The sequence below is a fragment of the Empidonax traillii genome, unplaced genomic scaffold, assembly GCF_003031625.1.
Source record: "Empidonax traillii isolate 1590-97213 ecotype Southwest subspecies unplaced genomic scaffold, ASM303162v1 scaffold44:size1908036, whole genome shotgun sequence".
In the NCBI taxonomy this organism is placed as follows: Eukaryota; Metazoa; Chordata; class Aves; order Passeriformes; family Tyrannidae; genus Empidonax; species Empidonax traillii.
In genome coordinates, this window is record NW_020955237.1 from 1,115,448 (window position 1) to 1,124,382 (window position 8,935).

Consider the following 8,935-nt stretch of genomic DNA (forward strand, 5'->3'; position numbering starts at 1 on the left):
CAGTTCGAGTTTCCTTAGGACGAGGGAGGTGGTACAGCGAAGGTGTTCACACGTGACCGCTAATGCACACTCTCATTCTGGAGACATTTTTCGCAAAGGAGCAGGAGTACAGGTCACCAGACATACCTGACAACCAGTGAAGCATCAACTCCCACAAAAACAATATGAAAAAAAAAATTCCTACTGAAAAAGATGATCCAACCTTTTATCTCATGCATGCAGTGGCTCTCCATACTCATTTTGCCCCAGGGCCCCTCGGGGCACCACTGAGGAAGGGTCTAGAGGTCAAAAAAGTCCAGAACAGGCTTAGAAAGATGTACCAAGTATATGGCATGTAATTCATCCGTGACTTTCGCTGCTTTCCTGGGCAGATGGAGGCTGGCCCCAGAGAACCACCTGCAGGGTCTGTTCTCACACTACCAGGGAGACTCCTTACCCTCCATGCTGCTCAGGAGTGGTGACACCACCAGCACTGGCATGATGTGGGCACTAAAAGCCTGCCCAGCTGAGGGTCAGCTGCACTGCTGGGCAGCTGATGAGTGACAGCGCTCAGGGATGTGCTTTCGCTGGCCCCAGTTGCTGAAAACAAAACTTGCCCCAAAGCATTTTCTGCGCAGCTTGAAGAGGCTGCAACCAAAGCAAATCTCTATGTTCAAAATACAAAAGGGTAAAGTTTGTGATTTTTTTTTTAAAATTTTTTTAGGGTTTTAGGTTTTTTTTAGGTTATTGGTTTTTTGTTTTTGGTGGTTTTTTTGTTTTTTGGGTTTTTTTTCAGTTTTCAGACCTTACTGAAGACAGGAGTGTGCTTCTCTGGATTTTTTTACTTCACCTGCAATTATATGTCTCAGTCATTTGTGTTAATCAACCAAAGTTCTCTACAGACTTTATTTTTGTACAATATTCATTTTATAACTTTTTACAAAATAAAACTCATTTCTATTGTTACCTGATTGTTGCTTGTGCTTCTCCATTGTACCACTTCCAAGTTACAGCATTGCCCAGTTCCTAACCTGCATAAGGCGATGCTGAGAAGCCAGCAAGTCCTCTGCAAAGTGGAGCTTTCTTATCTCACCAGCATGTTTAGTGTGGATCAGAGGTGTCTGTAGCTCCTTAGCAGAACACAACGTTGTTGGGTGACTGCAATAATTGACTTGAAAATGCATGGTAAGCAGTGACAGTGATCCAGTCAATGGCAGGCTTGAAGCCTGGGGTTACCCAAGCTGTCCCTTGCCCACATGGGGCTGTAGTGTCTTTGTGGTGGCCTTGGCTATGCATGGCCACAATTCCTGCACTTGGAGGACAATTTACATTTTGCATTGCTAATATAGTCATTACACCAGTTGGACTAAATTCCATCCACTTTGGCAGTTCTTTTTCCTTCATCTTTAAAAAGGAAAATAAAACTTGAGGAATTTTCTTTTCCACCACCATCACGGAAAAGATGAGGACAGGTTTTGTGGCTGTGGCCAGCAACGTTTTCTCAGCTGTTTTGTGTTAAGTGCTGCAGTTCCCATCACAGAGCCCATAAACACACGCAGACCTACAGGTTTCAACACCGGACTCTGTACTCCTCAGACTGCTACAGAGAGGAAGAGGGAGCATCTGAGCAGCGAGCCAGAGTGCATGAGATCAAACACGCTTAATGGGCAGCATATGGATGCCTTGGTTTCATTCGTGCTGACGGGGGCCACGCACGCAGCTCTATCCCAGCTGCTGGAGTGCAAAGCAAAGCTTGCAAGCCCTGCCTTTGAAGCGCACAGTATTGAAGGCATTCCTCCTCACATGCCACCGCCTCCACCCCTTGTAGCAGAAAACCATCAGTCCATCCACGACAAGCAAAAGCTGCACACATGAAGTGTTCAGCATGGAAATGAATTGCAGCTTCATGTTCAGAGAAGATGGTGCACTTTCCCAAGGGTTCGTGGGAGTGTCTTTGTAAAACACAGCTGTGAGGTGCTCTGAAGTTTAATCTCCAGTCTTACAGCCCAGAACTTCTGTCTGCGCTTGCATGGATGGGGAAGCACAAAGCCAATGCACAAGTCTTGCTTGGCCTTACCACAGGCTTTGAGTGGGTCACGTAACAGGTGGCAGGAGCAGCATTGCTTTTGTGGAGCTGTTTCACCCTCCTTGGAGAGAACAGATGGGGCTTTGCTATTGCAACTCCAGGCTCACTACTGCTGGGCTGGCACCTTCAAGCTCCTTTTCTGGTTAAAGTGAGGCTTGTGGTATTTTTCTGGCATCCCACATGCGTTAAAGCAGCTTGAAACCTTCAGCTGGCAGACTGTGTAAAAGATTTCAAAAAGGACTTAAACTTTCATTTGTTACTGTGTAGTGCCAGCACTGGGACAGACACTGTGTTGCTGCCTGAGTAGCAAGGACAGCCCTACCCTAGGTTCCTTCTGGATGGATAAGGCATCTCCCAAACTCAATAATTTTTTTTACAAGAGAGGGTGATCCAAACACCATAAAAACATTTACTCAGCACAATCACGAAGACATTAAAAGTTTTATTACTTGACATCTTGATAAGGCTTTTTTATTTATTTTATAATATTGTGTTGGATTTTGTTGGATTAGTTAGCACTGTGCTGCCAGACAAGAATGGCTCTCTAGAGACTTGGGACAAATTATAAACATCTAAGGGAAAAGCAGGTGTTTTAAAAGGAGGGCACATTTAGTGATGCAACTTGGAAGTCTGATCCTCAGTTAGTCCCCTTCGGCAGAAGGAATTGCAGCCATTCCACAGGCAGTGTCACCTACAGGGCATCGAGAGAGAAACTGCCATAACAGCGGGTCCTTCTGCCATCTCTCTATGCTCTCCATCCCACAGCGGACTGGTGCTGCTTGTCTCAGTACAAACAGGATGAAATGGGCAAAACTGCATTTGATTTTAGGATGTTTCACCACTTCCCACAAAAGGGGAGAAAGGACAAAAGCAGCCAGTGCCTCAGTCTGTAGTACCACGGGAGGAAACCAGAAGCAACCTCGCTCCTTGCAGTCTGGATGGCTAAACAAAAATACAGAGAAAAATATCAGGATGAAGAAAACAAATGGAGCTGACACATTGTATAAATAGGTCTTCAAATGTCATGCATGGCTGGAACAAAGATGTTTTGTTCCAAAGCAAGAGACAGCTTGAAATGGCTCAGTAATACACATTGAGAAGTTTGCTTATTTGGAACAGAGCTCTTCTAATGAAAAGGTTAATTGTGTTGCAATGGAAAAGAAAAAAGGCATAGCAGAAGCCAGTCCTGCACTCCTCACCCTAACAAAATTTCCCACTGGCTCAAAGTGAAGATTTTCTATCACAAACATCACAGGACTGAACTACTAACATTCCAATAAATTATAAAGTAGATATATTCACGGGTCAATAAGAATAACTAAATAAACCATATATTCTAGCAGCACTAATCCTGCTGGCTTTCAGGCAAGTTGCAGCAGCATCCAGTGAGAGAAACATGGTGCTTGGCTCAGCATGAAGAAGGGAAGTTTCCTTGAGCAGGCACCGAGCACCAGTACTCAGGATCAGCATTGAGACATCTTCACTTACCATTGGCTTTTTCACTTTGAAACTGCAGCATTTTATTCACTTTTCCCCCAAAGGTTCACTCACAAATGAAGCGGAGAATTGGCAAATAACACAATGAGCTTTTGAAGGCTGAAAAGGGCTACTGTAATTACCCACAGGGTAATTAAAATTTATCTGCAGCTTCTCCAGCTTTTTGACAGTAATCTGAGCCCTTCCACATGTGAAAATTTTCTCCCCTGTGCCCCAAACCCTTGGTTTCCTTTCTGCTGGCACACTGGATGAGGAAAGGTCCCTTCTCTGTCACCCCAGGGAAGGTGCAAGCATCAGTCCCCAGTCCAGAGTTGTACACCTTAACCCCAAGTGGTCCTGGCAGATCTAAAGCCATGTACACCCTCACCAGTACTGCTCCACTGACTGTTGTGGAGTTACTCCTGTTTCATAGGCATGTAAATAAGTATATACTGTTTATTTTCCTAGCAATATTCACATACAGTTAGAAAGACTGCATCCTTGTACAATCCCTCTAGACCTTCTGTTTCATAGAATCATAAAGTGCTTTGGATTGGAAGGGACCTTAAAGATGATCTCATGGCAACCCTTCTGCCATGGGCAGGGATGTCTTCCACTAGAGCAGGTTGCTCAGTGCAGAATGTAACATGTCCTTGAACACTTCCAGGAATGAGGCATCACCAGCTTCCCTGTGCAACCTGTTCCAGTGTCTCACCACCTTCACAGTTAAAAATTTCTCCCTAAGTTTACCATCTTCAGTTTGAAGTCATTCCGCCTTTTGCTATCATTACATGTGTTTGTAGGAAGTCCCTCTCCAACTTTCCTGTAGGTTTTTAGGTACCCTTTAAATACTGGAAGGCTGCTCTGGATTGTCCCTGGACCCTTGTCTTTGCCTGGCTTAATAACCCCAGTGCTCTTAGCCTGTCTTCGTAGGAGGGGTACTCCAGCCCCCTGATCACCTTCAGTATTCTGGGGTTTCCAGAGCTTTAACACATTTCTCTGCACTCTGATCATGCTACTAATTCCTCTTTTTTTTTTTTTTTTTTTTTTTTTTTTTCCCACTGGCATCCACCCATAGCTTTCTCTTCTTTGACTGTCTCATGACTCCCACATTAAACTCCGGCTTCACAGATGCTGTAAACATGTCCCATAATTCTTATTTCAGGTTAAAATCATTCCCCTCTGAGACCAGAGAGGGGTCAACAGGCATTTCTTGTTAGCATACAGTATTATTTTTAACAGCATTTTCAATCTGGGGTTTAAACATTTCCTTTAAAGAACTCACAGCTTAGAGATCCACTTTGGATAACTCTGTATTTTAAAAGACACAGAGACTCCTTTCCTGCAGGACTAGGCAAGCTCTCTGGGGGTGAAAGTGGCTGCACAGTCAGGGCAGGATGGAGATCTCTCAGTACCTCATCTCTTGCAGTGTCCCTCAGCTGAGAAAAGGAGTAGAACAAAAAAGCAAACTGGGAGTGGTATTTTCCCTGAAAACCCCACCCCAGATCCAACAATTTGCAGTTCAGAACATTCTGAGCCAGATGTTTTATCAGTGTCCAACAGTCCTTGGCAGGTCTGTCTCACTGGGAAGGTACCCAACATCCTCCTTTGTGAATTAGAGCTCCCCTGAACTCTGGGGCAATTTAATTCTGTGCAATGTGAGCAAGAGCTTCTCAGCTGGCACTGAAACTCCATTTCATCGGTGGCCTACTCATTCCTCTGTCCCGATGAGTTGCCAGATCTCCTCCACCTTCACAGTCCACGTGGATCTGTCCAATCTGAGGAGCCCTTGTGTATCTCACTATCCGTGTCTTTTCTTTCCTTTCCAACTGGACCACATTCCTCTTGAGGGGAAGATGTCCCCATTAGGATGCTGGATAGGAGCAAACCCTGGATTTCCACAGAGGCCCATCAATATTTTCTTTTCTGTTTTCCATTCTGTTTCCAAGAATTCCTTTCAGGTGCTGGGTGGGGAACTCATCAGAAGCATGACTGCAGAGGCAACATGCTGCATGTGTCCTTTTGGGAATCCTCTTTGTTTAACACAGAACTTTTGCCAGCTCTCAGGTCTGAACCTGACTAATTCCAATTGTGTTGGTCTACACAAGTTACCACATGGCAGCCAAAAGAATATTTCTTTTTACTGAGATGTAACCATTGTGTGCAGTCACCATGGAGCCAGAAGGCATTGCCCCAAGGCTGGACCACTCTGCCATGCCCACAGACACTCATCTCCCAGAGCTGTCCGTGTGTGGAGATCCCAAGTCTCCAGGTTTGAGGCACACACAGTGACTTAGGAACTTGCCTTGTCTCACTGTACACAGGAAGTTAAAGGGATCCGGTCCTCTGGGAGTGACCCAGGGGGCTGCCTTAGATCAAAAATGGTCGTAGACAATGAACTGGACTTCCTTGAAAACATTATTCCAGGAGAAAAGGATATGGCAGTAGCTTAATGACAAACAACAGTGACCAAGCACCACTGTACACAAGGGGTTCAGGGAGAAGCCAAAATGTGGCACAGGCAGCCTGCCCCCAAGTTGAGGTGAAATGGAAAAAGGTTTCTGTTAGGCAAGGAAACAACTGTGTAAATGCAAAAATATATCCAAAAGGGAAAGTTTCTGTGGCTTTCACATGGGCCTGGTGCATACCACAAGGAAGAAATGAAGATAGTCCAAGGGGCCTTTTGGGAGAAGCTGAAGAAAGGCCTGCAACAGATTTTTTTGGTGTTTATCTAGGACATCAAATTCTGCTTACAGCAAATGTTTTCCTGTCAAGGATATCTAGTTTCATTTCAGCTACAAATGTGAATCTCATTTAAAAACCCAGAGCAAGTCAGTGATAACACGGTATTTTTCAAGGAGTATGGAAACCTCCCTTTATGATTCTGAGAACCGGTGAAACAAAATTGGGAATACTTGGAAAAAATTCCAAGGTTTTGGAAAACTTTTTCTATTAGTCTGTTGAGAACTTGGTAACAGCTTCAGCTGACTTCTTAGTGTCAGTAGCAGGTGACTATGCAGGTAAATGTCAGTAGGAACCTGTGGTTTGCATTTGACTGTCAGTGAGTGTATATTATGTGCTAGCATGAACCAGTGAAGCATCTCTGTGCCGTATCCTCTCTTTGGGATAGCTGCTCTGGGAAGATTGTTTTCAATACCTTAAAATCTTTGTCTGTTCTTTTAGAATAGATGTGATATTGGCCATATTTAATGTAAATAAATCTCATAGATTTTTCTTACATAACATTGGTAACCTGACATGACATTCCCCTACATGACATGCCTTTTTGTAAAAGGTGAAATAATGCACAGCCTAAAATTTTTTCCCCTCATCTGAGGGACTAATGAAAAGCAGAAATGTCCAGAGTTGAGGCCAGAATGGTGTTATTGTGTTTAGGTCATAAAAGTTCCTTAAAAATTTCATGTATTCTTTTAACCTGTCTCATGATAAATCATAAATCTCCCCTATCTTCTTTGATAACCCCAGACTCAGAAGTTTACTTTAGAATTACATTGTGCAAAGATTTTTAAATAATTATGATAAAGCCTCGCTTAAAAACAAGTGATCCCACACGGTCTTAGTCATGCTTATGCACCTCTTCCAATGCTATAACTCAATAAATAGGAAAGCCACCATATAGTTTTATGGCTGGCTCTGCTCTCTGCTGCTCATTTAATCGTGTTTTGTTGTCAGCTCTTCTCAAACTGTCGAGTGTTGACCCTTACATGCTTTCTGTAACACACATCCATCCCCCTAGTCTCACTCATCATTTGGTACTATTGCCTTTTCTTTAGCCTGTTGATGACATTTATAGCTGTTTTTTCCCAAGAAACAGCATATTTTAAAACAGGGCCCCTTTTTCACTTTTTAGTGCTTTGGCTCAATAATTTCTCACACACTAGAAATGGCCCAGCTGATGTCTTGATGTTTATATCTATTCCCATCCAAGAAACATAAGCAGCAGTGAAAACTCAGTGTACTAATTCCACCTTTCTTCAGGAGCCTCCATGGAAAAGCCCTTTCCAGCTCTGCTCAGTAACACCGATGCAGAAGCTGCATGTGCTGTGGTTCTTTGGCCTCTACCACCCTCCCTGAGCACAGACACTGTAACCATGGGCAACGAGACCAACCCAGTGCAGAAATGCAAACATTTGTCCACATTCACACCCAACAAACACCACCAGTGGCATGGCACTGCAAACTGGTGCTATGTAAATGTGTAGTGGCTTCCATTGTGTGCAGGATTTACTTATGCTACAGGGCTGTGTCCATACAAAGTCTAGAACAGAATAGAACAGAATATTTTCCACTGGAAGGGACATACCATGATCATCTAGTCCAAATGCCTAACCACTTCAGGCCTGAACAAGTTAAAGTAAGTCCTCTGAGTCAGATCAAAGAGGATCAGGGGAAGAGATGCCAGTGCAGTGGTTACCAGCCTCATTTAGACCTACAAGAATTCACACAGACAACTGTTTAGCAAGAGGAAACAAGAAAATACTCTGCTTCTTGAACTTTTATGCATTTCCACATACAAATATTTTAAGAAAAACAGTAAAGATTGACTGTTTTTCCTACTGCTTTTTCAAACTCAGCAGTTTGCTTCTCCGTCAGAAGTCAGCTCAGCAAAATGGAAACCTTTTGTGATAACTCATCCGTTCAGCCAACACTTCCGATGGCAAGCAATGAAAGGAGCTCAGCTCACATCTCCCATGGATCTCACTCAGCATGTTGGGCTATAAAACAAAGTGCTCTGGCATTGTAGAGACAAAGTATCCCACCAGGTTTTCAAAGAAATCTTCAGCTCCCCACTCCTGGCACTGCATTTCCAATATTGGTCTGCAAGTATGTTGCATCCATCCTGACAAGACCTGTGATCAGCCAGCTGATGAGATACCAATAAGGGCATACACATACACACTTCCTGGGACATGGTGAGACTGAAGACAAAAGCAAAGAAAGCTAGTCCCTTCTGATAACTAACTACTACAGAAGCCTCCTGCTAAAGATAGTGGAAGACAGCAAAAACTGATATATCATCACTTTAAGAGGAACAAAATCACTGGAAAAGATAGTCCTAAGATGTCATTAAGTCACACAATTTTCATCTTATAACCCATGTACTCTCTAAGTGTTCCGCAAAGGCCCAACCTATGCTCTAGTCTGCCTGTATTGCCAAAATTGCTCAGCAAATGGGACAGATGAGAGGGCAGGCAGAAAGCAGGAAGGTGCTTGGAGTTGGAAGGCTGGGTTGCAATACCACTATTTCAATCCAGCTGAAAAAAACCTATTTTTTTGAGATCTTAGAGAGAGCAAAGCATGTGTGTTTCCCAACCTTGGCAGGGGTCTGGTTGAGAGGAGCCTGTTTCAGTTGCTGGAGCCCTGCACATCAGC